Source organism: Eriocheir sinensis, chromosome 14 (assembly GCF_024679095.1).
Source record: "Eriocheir sinensis breed Jianghai 21 chromosome 14, ASM2467909v1, whole genome shotgun sequence".
Taxonomy (NCBI): Eukaryota; Metazoa; Arthropoda; class Malacostraca; order Decapoda; family Varunidae; genus Eriocheir; species Eriocheir sinensis.
This window is the reverse complement of record NC_066522.1, coordinates 815,313-827,544: the sequence shown is the minus strand read 5'-3', so window position 1 is coordinate 827,544 and position 12,232 is coordinate 815,313.

Genomic DNA, 12,232 nt, shown 5'->3' with positions numbered 1-12,232 from the left:
CTCGCCGAAAAGTCGGTCTCGCCTCCCGAGAATTGTCGAATACTGGCGTGAGTTGGAATGACCCGAATCGGGGGCGGGGGGAAGTGGGGTGGGGCCCCGGGAGGAGGGGGGGAGGTGGATCGCCAGGCATTTTGATCGGCTGAGTGGGGGTTAAGTATTCAGACGAACCCGGAGGTGAAGGGGCGCTATCCCTTGGGAGGGAAGAGTACGTAGCCCCCGATCGCAAATTTACCACATTTAAATCACCGGTGTCTGCACCTTGCTCCAATTCCTCCTCACTTGAAGGACGGGCCAACTGTTTAAAGGTGTCGCCGAGTTTAGCGAGAGTGTCTTTGTTCATACTATGGTGTACATCATTTACAAAATAGGAGCATATGTTGATAGCTGTAAATATTAACCAATAAACGGAACGTGTATGAATTAAGGGGAGCGTCTGCCATGTTCTAAGATATTATCAGAGGATCACCATTTTCTCACAGGTGATGTGTACCTTGAGTAGGAACATCATGTACAGTTTTGGTGAAGATTTGTTGAAAACAAAAAAAATTATGAATTTTTTTTCAAAAATTTCAAAATTTTGAAATTGAAAAAAAGCATATTTAGAGTTTAGATAGCTCAAAAATAAAAACACCACTGGAACGGGCATACAAAATAGGTGTATTCCTAGAGATTACTTTTCCTTTTTTTTTTGTGTGTGTGTTTCTTCAAAGTTTAAACTTAGAAAATTTATATAAAAATTTTGATGATGTTTATCCAGATTCTGATCACTAGCATTTATAGCTAATTTTTTTCTCTTTCCAACGCTATCTTTATGTTTGTGCTAGGTCCATAAATAACTTAGAAATATCAAATAAATGCGCGTGTGACCCTGTTTTGAGAAAACGAAGGAAAACTAAATTTATCGATCGCCCATCGATTCTGCTCTCCGATGACAATGTATTGGTAATGAATGTCAATGTAACTCTAACCCTGTGTAACCACAACATCTTAGTGCAAATTAGCATTGCATTTACAGTTGTTGTGTCCCATATTTTGGCACCTGGTCCCCCCTCCTTGTCGGAGGTATTACTTGGTCGAAGCCAAGGGTATCAGAAGACGCCACCTTCCTCATTGTACCCATGGTGATCAAAGAACTATAGCAACTCGCGAGGAATATAGAAAATAAAGAGTTCAGTGTATTCCACGTGGGGGAGAAGTGGCGTGCCTTTCCTTTCAAGGTTTGTGTGGGCACTGACGCAGCGACGCTCTGCCTGCCTGCCCGACACCACCACCACCACCCACACTCGAAGAGATGCCAAGTGTCGCAATTCATGAAAAAAAATATCCTCTATTGCAAAAATTACGGACATAAAAGCACTGATTCATGTATGCATATTTTGGCGCGTAAAGCGCTCTGTATGGCAACACTACCAGATATTTAAAGGGCCGCCAGACCGCGCGAGGATTTAAATTTTAAAAAACTAACCTCGCCACGTGACACCCCATTGTATCCCTGGTATAATGAGCCCATAAAGTTAATTTCGAGGAATTAAAAATATTCATCAAAAATACCCCCCCAGACGCTCCCCTTTCATACTATGGTGTACATCATTTACAAAATAGGAGCATATGTTGATAGCTGTAAATATTAACCAATAAACGGAACGTGTATGAATTAATAGTTTGCGCCGAAACCTTAAAAAGGCAAGAAAGAATGGCTAGCTAGGTGCCTGTTAGATGTAATAGAAGTTAAGGTTATAATGGAATGCCATAATGATATGGGTATATGAAAGAATAACTATAAACACTGTGGTATTTTAAGTGAGTATACCATTAAAGCTCACGTTTTCTCTCGAGCGGCGAAAAGAAAACGGAGGCAGGGCACACTGATGAAGATTAACTTTGATCAGGGAACTCACACTATACTCAATATACTCGCTAGCAAACAATAAGAAAGAATCAATATCGTATGCGAATGAACGTTACTCTCACAATTATGACTGATTAAGTGTTAGGAACACAAAAATAAAAAAAATCGTGCCTCTGCACGGAACAATAATGAAATAAGCCGAGTCGGCATATTTGGACAAGAAGGGAATATCCACAAATACCAAGATTAATCAGCTGATGTAGTGGAGAGGGCGATGGTTTGTGATGCCCTGGGGTACGTGCAGTCGTTGTATGCGCGTCAGGAAACCTTGGCCGCGGCCACAGCGGCGGTGAGAGGTGAGGGATGGGCGGATATCGGAGGACTCGTAATGGCGGTTGAAAACTGCTGACCCAGCGAATTGAGCGGCAGTGGTTGGGTGCCGGTACACTGCCGCCAGACGTATGATGGCCGCGGCGTTCTTGTTATATTAAGAGATGGGCCGCGGTGGCAGATAAGACGACTTGGGTGTGTAACCTCTTGAGAAGACGCCTTGCAGGAAACGATAGTGGTAACAGCTTGCAGTCACCGGGAGATGTCCGCGGGTACCCTCGCTGACTGTTTGCCGGAAGAGGTTTGGGCCGATGCTCCCGGCAGCGGCGGTACTGCCGCCAGCTGTGGAGCGAGGGGCATGTGGGGTGTTCCAAGGTCAGCGGGGCGTGCCTCCTCGTTGCTGGTGTGAATACTTCTGCCGTATCGTGGAGTGGCTTGCAGTGCTCGTAGCAGTGCTGGATTGAAGCGGGGGAGCGGCTTGTAGATTGTGGCCCTCGCTTTCGGCTGCGTAGACCTGTGGGTGTTCTCGGGGCTTGTAGGCTGGACGCCTGTAGAGTTGCTGCGGGTGTGCTCGGGGCTTGTAGGCTGGACGCCTGTAGAGTTGCTTGTAGCCGGCGCCTGGTGAGGTGCTCGTAGCTGGCGCCTGGTGAGTTGCCGCGGACGGCTGGTGCGTTGCCGCGGACGGCAGGACTGTGACTCCTTCCTTCCTTTTTACGCCTGTCCCCGGAGTTTGTTGGTGAGTTCTCGTGGCTTGGAGGAGAACGAGGTAGCGAAGGCACAGGCGCGGGGGGACCGCTGCCAACCGAATGTAACGGGCTTGTCGGGGGGCGTTTAAAGGGCCTTGATTAAGACTTCAGCTTCCTTAAGGCGAATTATATTCGTAGTCTTTATGTACAAGAAGCGTCGGAGCGAGAGCGACTGTCGTTGTGTGTCAGTCGGACTCTCGTGAAGGAGTGCCGAGTTACAGGTTGGAAAATAATTGTTACAATTGGTCACGTACGTCAAGGTGACCTCTGCGCACTATCGGAGTGCGAAGTATACAAAACTGAGATAGTAAACACTGACGGACGACATTCCTATAAGGTGGCGTGATCTATCTGTCGTGGGTTTTTTCCATTGACAATTGTATGCCTAATTCGTGGTGATATTAAATAATAATAATACATTGATATCCTACTATAACAAGTCGCCTTTGCGCGCCACTTGCTGTCTGCGGCCCGAAACTAAGTGTTAATCCTTCACCGTTCTTTTGTGGCTGATGTATGCCCACGGTGGGATTTGTTGGTGCTGCCACAGCACTTTTTCAACCCTTGTGCTGACCTTGTTACTCAATCACTCTTTGAGTATTGGGTGTTACTACGACTCATACCTTTTTGCAGGGTTTGGCTTATCTTTCTTCGTTGTTTTCCCTATTGTGTTTTGGGTTCTTCCTGTTTGTTTGGGTTCTTTGTCCAGGTCATTTTCATGTGTTGAGGTTGTCTGAGGTATCCTGGGCCACTGGGTTTTCATGGGTCACAGGTGCAGCCTGGCCCAGTGGCCAGTCTCTTATTTGGATACTTTAATTCGAGGGTTTTGGGATTCCCTCACTTACAGGCAGCACGCCCTGGGTGTGGCAGTCCGCTTCAAGACTTGCTAGGCAATGGTCATTTACCTTGGGAGAGGCGGGCAGCGAAAGTTAGTACGATTGCAGAGGAGTGAATCTGGCCCATACCGCATGGCGACTGGCGAGGTCGCGCTCCGCCGAGCGTCACTAAGATCCAAACGGTACCGGTACTAGCGGCAATGCTCAGTGCCGAGTGATCATGAAGCTTCGCGGCACCAGGTACCGGTACCGGGTGTCGGCTGAATAGATTCTTCTCGGCACCAGGTACTGATACCGGGTGCTGGCTGAATCGATTCTTCTCGGCACCCGGTACCGGTACCTGGTGCCGAGAAGAATCTATTCAGCCGGCACCCGGTACCGGTACCTGGTGTCGCGAAGCCTCATGATCACTCGGCACTGAGCATTGCCGCTAGTACCGGTACCGTACCTTAATAGGGGTTAGGCCCTGTCCCCTATTAAGGGGTAAATCTTTCATCAGCTCGCGCCCCTCATCCCGCCCAACCCCCAACCCCAGGTAAGCCAGTACCGTTGCTCAGTGATTTACCGCCCCCCCCCCTTTCCCCCCAGTGAGCCATTCTTCCCCCTTACCCCCCAGTGAACCATTCCTTCTTGCTATCATTGTGATAAATACCTAATGTCGAATAATTACAGCCTTATCCCGCCCCATCTCCAACCCCAGGCCCGTGCTTGCCTTGCAACGTGACTCCTCGTCCACACACACACATGCACATATTTCTAACCCCCTTCCCGTGCCCAATTCATTATCGGTATGTAGTTCATTTGTTCGTGCCCTTGTGAGCCGACCCATAAGGCCTCCAAGCTAATCTAATATAAGCTTCAAGTTCGTTGCCTCACCACCTTGGGAGCCTCCCTTAGGGCCGCCAAGGTTTTTCATTAATATTGTGCACTAATGTTACTTCACTTATAAATTCATTATTGTAAACTTTTTCATTAAATTCCTTTGTACATTATTTTTTTCTGCTTGTCACTATTCCTCTTCCCATTTACTTCTTAAGGTTACGAGTGGGTTGGCCAGAACGGGACACGGGAAAAATGCCTCACGTCCTCTTTTCATAAGGATTCACGCTACCTAAAGGAGTTATTTCTTCAGTTCCTCATCCTGGGGTAATTGAGTGTAATTCAGTTCATTGTCTTCTTCAGTTATTTTCTCCCCATTGAGCTGTGGTTCGATCCACAGATCGAGGTGGTGGTGGCAGCTACCGTTCACATTCAATTACACGCGGGAGTAAGTAATTCATGTCTTTTAATAATTAATAAAAATTAATTAAAATTTTGTAAATTCAGTCAAGAAGATCAGTAAAGAACACCCTCCCGTTAGATCCCGGGGCATTACATTTTAACACTGGAAGATCACCTTGTCTTGACTATAGGGTCTCTGTGATCTAAATATCTATGTAAATTCTCTCTCTCTCTCTCTCTCTCTCTCTCTCTCTCTCTCTCTCTCTCTCTCTCTCTCTCTCTCTCTCGTCTTCTTTACCTATTTGTTACCTCAAATTTAGAAAAAAAAGGAAAGGGTGACGAAAGATGATAAGACGAAAAAAGTTGTGACTCAAAAACGGAGATGGTGATGCAGACGAAAAGTTAATAGGCTGGGGAGGGAAGGGGGGTGAAAGGGGTATACGGTGGACGGATGGTGATGTGGTGGTTGTGCGGGTGGTGGTGGTGAAATGCCAGGTAGAACAGGTGTGATTAAAGGAGTCTGACAAGCGTGTGTGTGTGTGTGTGTGTGTGTGAGAGAGAGAGAGAGAGAGAGAGAGAGAGAGAGAGAGAGAGAGAGAGAGAGAGAGAGAGAGAGAGAGAGAGAGAGAGAGAGAAAGAGAGAGAGAGAGAGAGAGAGAGAGAGAGAGAGAGAGAGAGAGAGAGGGTAAATGAATGATATATGTAAATCATTCATGTATATCAAGCAACGAAGGTGATAAAACTAACAACGCGGAAAATAAGAATACCAGGTTAAAGTCAAGAAAAAACGAATCTGCGATGGAAACATAAAAATCTTAGGCAAAATTGCAAACTATGCGATAATGATAAAAGTTGACAGATAAAGGAGGAAAGATGGAAGAAAATGAGGAAGGAAGAAATTAAAGCAGGAGGGAAGGTATAAAGGGCAGCGACTTCATCACTTATTCAATTCCTAAACTCATTAATTTAATCCTCCCATATCTCTTCCTCCGTCTGCACCTCCTACTCTTCTTCCTCCTTCTGTACCTCTTCTTATTTCTCCAACTTCTCCTGCCCTTCTGCCTGATACGTGTTTTCTTTCTCCTGCTTCCTCCTCCTCCATCGCAGTGCGCTCTTCCATTTAGGGACTTGCATCCCACCGTGCGGTCTGCACTCCAGAAGGTGCGGCAGCGCAGGTGGGCGGCTGTGATTGCCACGGCAAAGACGGGGGAAGTCACAACCAGGGCTGTGCGTCCCTGGTCGTATTCCTATATAAAAAGTCGTAAGAGGGAGACTGTCCTGGCCCGCCTTAGGTTGGGTCACACTAGATGCACACATGGCTTCCTCATGTCCCGGGGAGTTCAGCCCTACTGTGATGACTGTTTGCTCCCCCTGACTGTTCGGCACTTGCTGGTCGAGTGCCCTAGCCTGGGAGACCTGCGAGAGCGGTACCTACCCCGGTGTCGGGGCGGAGATGGGAGTTTCTCTCTCTCTCTGGTGTTGGGGGAGAAGGCACTCTTCCCGGACATAATGTTTATGGCTTCCTACAGGAGGCTGGCGTTCTAAACCTCCTTTAGGTTTTATTGTCCTTTTACTGAGTTTCTCTTTTCCATTGTTTTTAATTAATTACTCTTTGTTATAGTTTTAAATTATAGTTTTTTTTCAGCAGTATCTTACATCTTACAATTTTATAAAGAAACCAAGCAAAATAGTAAAGAACTGTTCGAATTAAGAAAGGAAAGAGTGATCAAAATGAATGATGTGGAAAAAGGTTGAGTGAAAGAAATGCAAAGGGGAGAGAGGCGAAGGAGACGGAAAGAGCAAAATTAAACCGAGCGGTAGATAGGAGACAGGTGATGAAACCGTGGAAAATAAAGAGAGAGAGAGAGAGAGAGAGAGAGAGAGAGAGAGAGAGAGAGAGAGAGAGAGAGAGAGAGAGAGAGAGAGAGAGAGAGAGAGTGTGGAGGAAGGGCAAGTAAAAAGAGCAAAAGCTTAATCGAGGAGTCCACGGAGATTCCATTAAAATATCTTAATATTCTCCAAATTCAATTTAAAACTCCATTAATGTTTCATAATCAAAATGTCGACGGGCCGCGAGCTATTGTTCATGTGTGTGTGTGTGTGTGTGTGTGTGTGTGTGTGTGTGTGTGTGTGTGTGTTCACTCGTCTGCTAAAACACGAGATAGGTTTAAAGAAAGGAAATTATAAGAAAATAAAGAATGGTGAAACACATCTCAGGGGATGATATGTCGAAGTGTCTAGATTAATGAAGAAAAAGGAAAAATGAGATTAGAATAGCAAAATAGGTGAAAAGTAATCCTAAGGGCTACTTTCAGATGTTTAGAACAAAAACAAGGGAGAAAATTGGACCGCTGAAAGCAAACACAGGCGAACTAGTGGATAATTACGAAAATATGAGCACATTGTTGAACGACTACTTCCTTTCAGTATTCACACAAGAGGATCGAACGACTAATCCGGAAAGGGTTCAGGTGTATGAGGGCGGGGATGGCGACAAATTGAGGGATATAATCATCATCAGGCAGATAGTCCAGGATGAGATAGATAAGCTAAAGAAAAATAAGTAGCCAGGTCCTGAAGAGATATTTCCGTAAGTATTAAAGGAATGCAAGGAGGTACTCAATGACCCACTAACCAACCGACATCTTTAAGATGTCGGTAAATACTGGTTATGTGCCCAGCCTATGGAAAGTAGCTAATGTGACGCCGATTTTCAAAAGGGGGTCAGGTCAGCTGCTTCCATATATCACCCAATTAGCTTAACATCGGTTATAGGCAAGATGCTGGAGTCGATAATAGCCAGGAACATTCGGGAGCATCTAGAGAAACATAGCTTAATTCATGACTCGCAGCATGGGTTCACGAAAGGTAGGTCATGTCTCACCTGTCTCTTGTCCTTCTACAGTAAAGTATTTGAGGCGGTAGAGAGAGATAAATAACTATGATGTAATTTATCTTGATTTTAGTAAAGCGTTCGACAAAGTTCCTCACCACCGAATGTTGCTTAAATTACAGGTTCACGGAGTTGACTGTAAAGTTTTGAACTGGATCAGGGCGTGGCTTAGCAATAGAAAGAAAAGGGTGCAAATCAATCTGATTGGGGCTGTGTTACGAGTGGGGTCCCACAAGGTTCGGTATTAGGTCCACTGTTGTTCATCATTTATATCAATGAATTAGATACAGGTATTAGTAGTGATATCAGTAAGTTTGCTGATGATACCAAGATCGGTAGAGTAATTGAGTCGGATCAGGACGCTAGTATTCTCCAGGATTAACTAAACAGATTGTATGACTGGGCTGAGAACTAGCAGTTGGAATTCAATGTTGGAGAGTGCAATATTATGAGTGTCGGTAAGAACAACCCGTCACATAACTATTGCTTAAGCGACACTCCTATAACCAGGTCTGAGTGCGAGAGGGATTTAGGGGTTTCAGTGAGTTCTGGTCTCCGTCCAAGGGCACAATGCATTCAAGCTAAAAATCGAGCAAACAGGGTACTGAGATTCATTTCAAAGAACGTAAACAACAGAAACCCGAAGTCTTCCTCAAATTATATTTACCACTAGTTAGACCTCATCTTGATTATGCGGTTCAGTTCTCGTCACCTTACTATAGGATGGATATCAAATTGTTAGAATCGGTACAGAGAAGAATGACTAAGACGATTCAGGAGTTAAGAAACTTGACATACGAGGAAAGACTGAAACAAGTAAACTTGCATGCTCTAGAAAGGGCAAGGGTGCGAGATGACTTGATAGAGGTTTATAAATGGATGAAGGGCTTTAATAAGGAGGATATTAATAAGGTTATGATGGTAAGAGAACCGGGTATGACACGTAATAACGGGTTTAAACTGGATAAATTCAGATTCAACTGGGACATAGGAAAAAATTGGTTTACTAACAGAGTGGTAGATGAGTGGAACAGGCAGAGCAGTAATGTGGTGAGTGCCAATACATTAAAAAAATATATTAGATAAATTCATGGACGGTGATAATAGGTGGGGTTACATTCGCAGGAGCTTAGGCTCACAGGAGCTACCTTGTACAGGCCTACCGGCCTTGTGCAGACTCCTACGTTCTTCTCTCTCTCTCTCTCTCTCTCTCTCTCTCTCTCTCTCTCTCTATATATATATATATATATATATATATATATATATATATATATATATATATATATATATATATATATATATATATATATTTCTCTCTCTCTCTCTCTTTCTTAGTCTTTCAAGTAAGAGAGAGAGAGAGAGAGAGAGAGAGAGAGAGAGAGAGAGAGAGAGAGAGAGAGAGAGAGAGAGAGAGAGAGAGAGAGAGAGAGAGAGAGTTGAGTGTGATTATTAAACAGAATGACAAAAGCCGCCACCACAAGCACCATTTACTCTATATATCCCCCGCCGCCGTTGATGCTGGTGCCGCTGCTCGAAGGTAAAAAGAAAAAAAAAAAAAAAAAAAAACTCATGAACCGGCTCAAAACCAGGAGACGAATTTGCCGCCGAGTGTAAATGTCAGAGGCAAGTAATGGGAGCAATATTTTTGTCTAAGCACCCAATTAATTCAGCCCCGCCGACCCGCGCCGACATATTTACCTTATCGTTGATTATCACAGGTGCTGTATGACGGTGATGATGGGAATGATGATGATGATGGTGGAGGCGATGAAGATGATACTGATGATGAGAGTGATTATCATGATGATGATTTTTAGAGTAGATGTTATGATCATAATGAAAATGGAGTGGTGGAATAGGTGACATTAATGATGCGATTGAAATTATGCTTGGGACTAGGATGATAAGAATGATATATATATATATATATATATATATATATATATATATATATATATATATATATATATATATATATATATATATATATATATATATATATATATATATATATATATATATATATAATACCAAAGATCATATTTACGATGGTCATAACACAATGACTAATACCACTACCACAACTACTACTGTTTTTGTTGCTGCTGTTGCTACTACTATTACTACTTCTACTAATACTAATACTCTTGCTGCTACTGCTGCTACTACTACTACTACTACTACTACTACTGCTATAAATACTACTACAACTGCTACAACTTTTACTACTATAGTCCGACATATCCAAACTGGCGTCTCTGACGTAGACAGGCCCCTATACATTGGTACCTAGACTCCAACTGACCTCGTGTACCGTGCCCCTCACCTCTCTCTCTCTCTCTGTGTGTGTGTGTGTGTGTGTGTGTGTGTGTGTGAAAAAGTTTAAATTTGCTTGAGGGTCCTGGCATTTCATTGGTACAGTCCCAATATTTTATCAAAAGTATGCCATATGGCAGACAGTGTATGGCTGATGGCAGACACACACCAAAATATGTCAGAAATGCCATAATTAAGAAAGGCAGCGCAACTGTGGTGTGTTGGGTTGGGAGGAGCATAACCCTGACCTGAGCTGACAGAGCCGCGGAGGCAACGGTGCCAAGTGTTGTAATAATTTATTTGTATTCACTTACAAATAGAGAATAATTAATGTATATATATATATATATATATATATATATATATATATATATATATATATATATATATATATATATATATATATATATATGTATATATATATATATATATATATATATATATATATATATATATATATATATATATATATATATATATATATATATATATATATATATATATATATATATATATATATATATATATATATATATATATATATATATAGTATTAGAGTATATATAGTATTAGAGTAATAATAGAGGGGCAAGGACAGCATATACCACAGCGAACACTTAGAAAAGAAAACAATGACTCCAAGTGGATGGCTCGTGGACTAAAACACGAGATAGGGTTAAAGAAGGGAATTTATCAGAAAATAAAGAATGGTGAAACACATCTCAGGGGCCGGTATGTTGAACTATCTAGATTAGTGAAGAAAAACACCAGGATAGCAAAAAGGAATTATGAAATCAAAGTAACAAATGAGCCGAAAAGTAATCCTAAGGGCTTCTTTCAGATGTATAGAACAAAAACAGGGGAGAAAATTGGACCGCTGAAAACAAACACAGGGGAGCTAGTGGAAAATTACGTAAATATGAGCACATTGCTGAACGACTACTTCCTTTCAGTATTCACACAAGAGGATCTAACGACTATTCTGGAAAGGGTTCAGGTGTACGAGGGCGGGGATGGAGATAAATTGAGGGATATAATCATTACCAGGCAAGTAGTTCAGGATGAGATAGATAAGCTTAAGAAGAATAAGTCGCCAGGTCCTGACGGGATATTTCCGAGGGTAATAAAGGAATTAGGTGATGTACTCAGTGACCCACTAACCAACATCTTTAAGTTGTCGGTAAATACTGGTTATGTGCCCAACCTATGGAAAGTAGCTAATGTGACGCCGATTTTCAAAAAGGGGGACAGGTCAGCTGCTTCAAACTATCGCCCAATTAGCCTAACATCGGTTATAGGCAAGATGCTGGAGTCCATTATAGCCAGGAACATTCGGGAGCATCTAGAGAAACATAGCTTAATTCACGACTCGCAGCATGGGTTCACGAAAGGTAGGTCATGCCTCACCAATCTATTGTCCTTCTATAATAAAGTATTTGAGGCGGTAGACAGAGATGAAAATTATGATGTAATCTATCTTGATTTTAGTAAAGCGTTTGACAAAGTTCCTCACCAACGAATGTTGCTGAAATTACAGGCTCACGGAGTAGAGGGTAAAGTTTTGAACTGGGTCTAGGCGTTGCGTAACAATAGGAAGCAAAGAGTGCAAATCAATGGTAAAAGATCTGACTGGGGATGTGTTACGAATGGGGTCCCACAAGGTTCGGTATTAGGTCCACTTTTGTTTATTATTTATATCAATGACTTAGATACAGGAATTAGTAGTGATGTCAGTAAGTTTGCAGATGATACCAAGATCGGTCGAGTAATTCAGTCGGATCAGGACGCTAGTATTCTCCAGGATGAACTAAACAGATTCTATGACTGGGCGGATAAATGACAGATGGACTTCAATGTAGGGAAGTGCAGAATTCTGAGTGTAGGTAGGAACAACCCCTCTCATAACTATTGCTTAAATGACACTCTCATAAGCAGGTCTGGGTTTGAGAGAGATTTAGGGGTCTTAGTGAGCTCTGATCTCCGTCCAAGGGCACAATGCATTCAAGCTAGAAATCGATCAAATAGGGTACTGAGATTTATT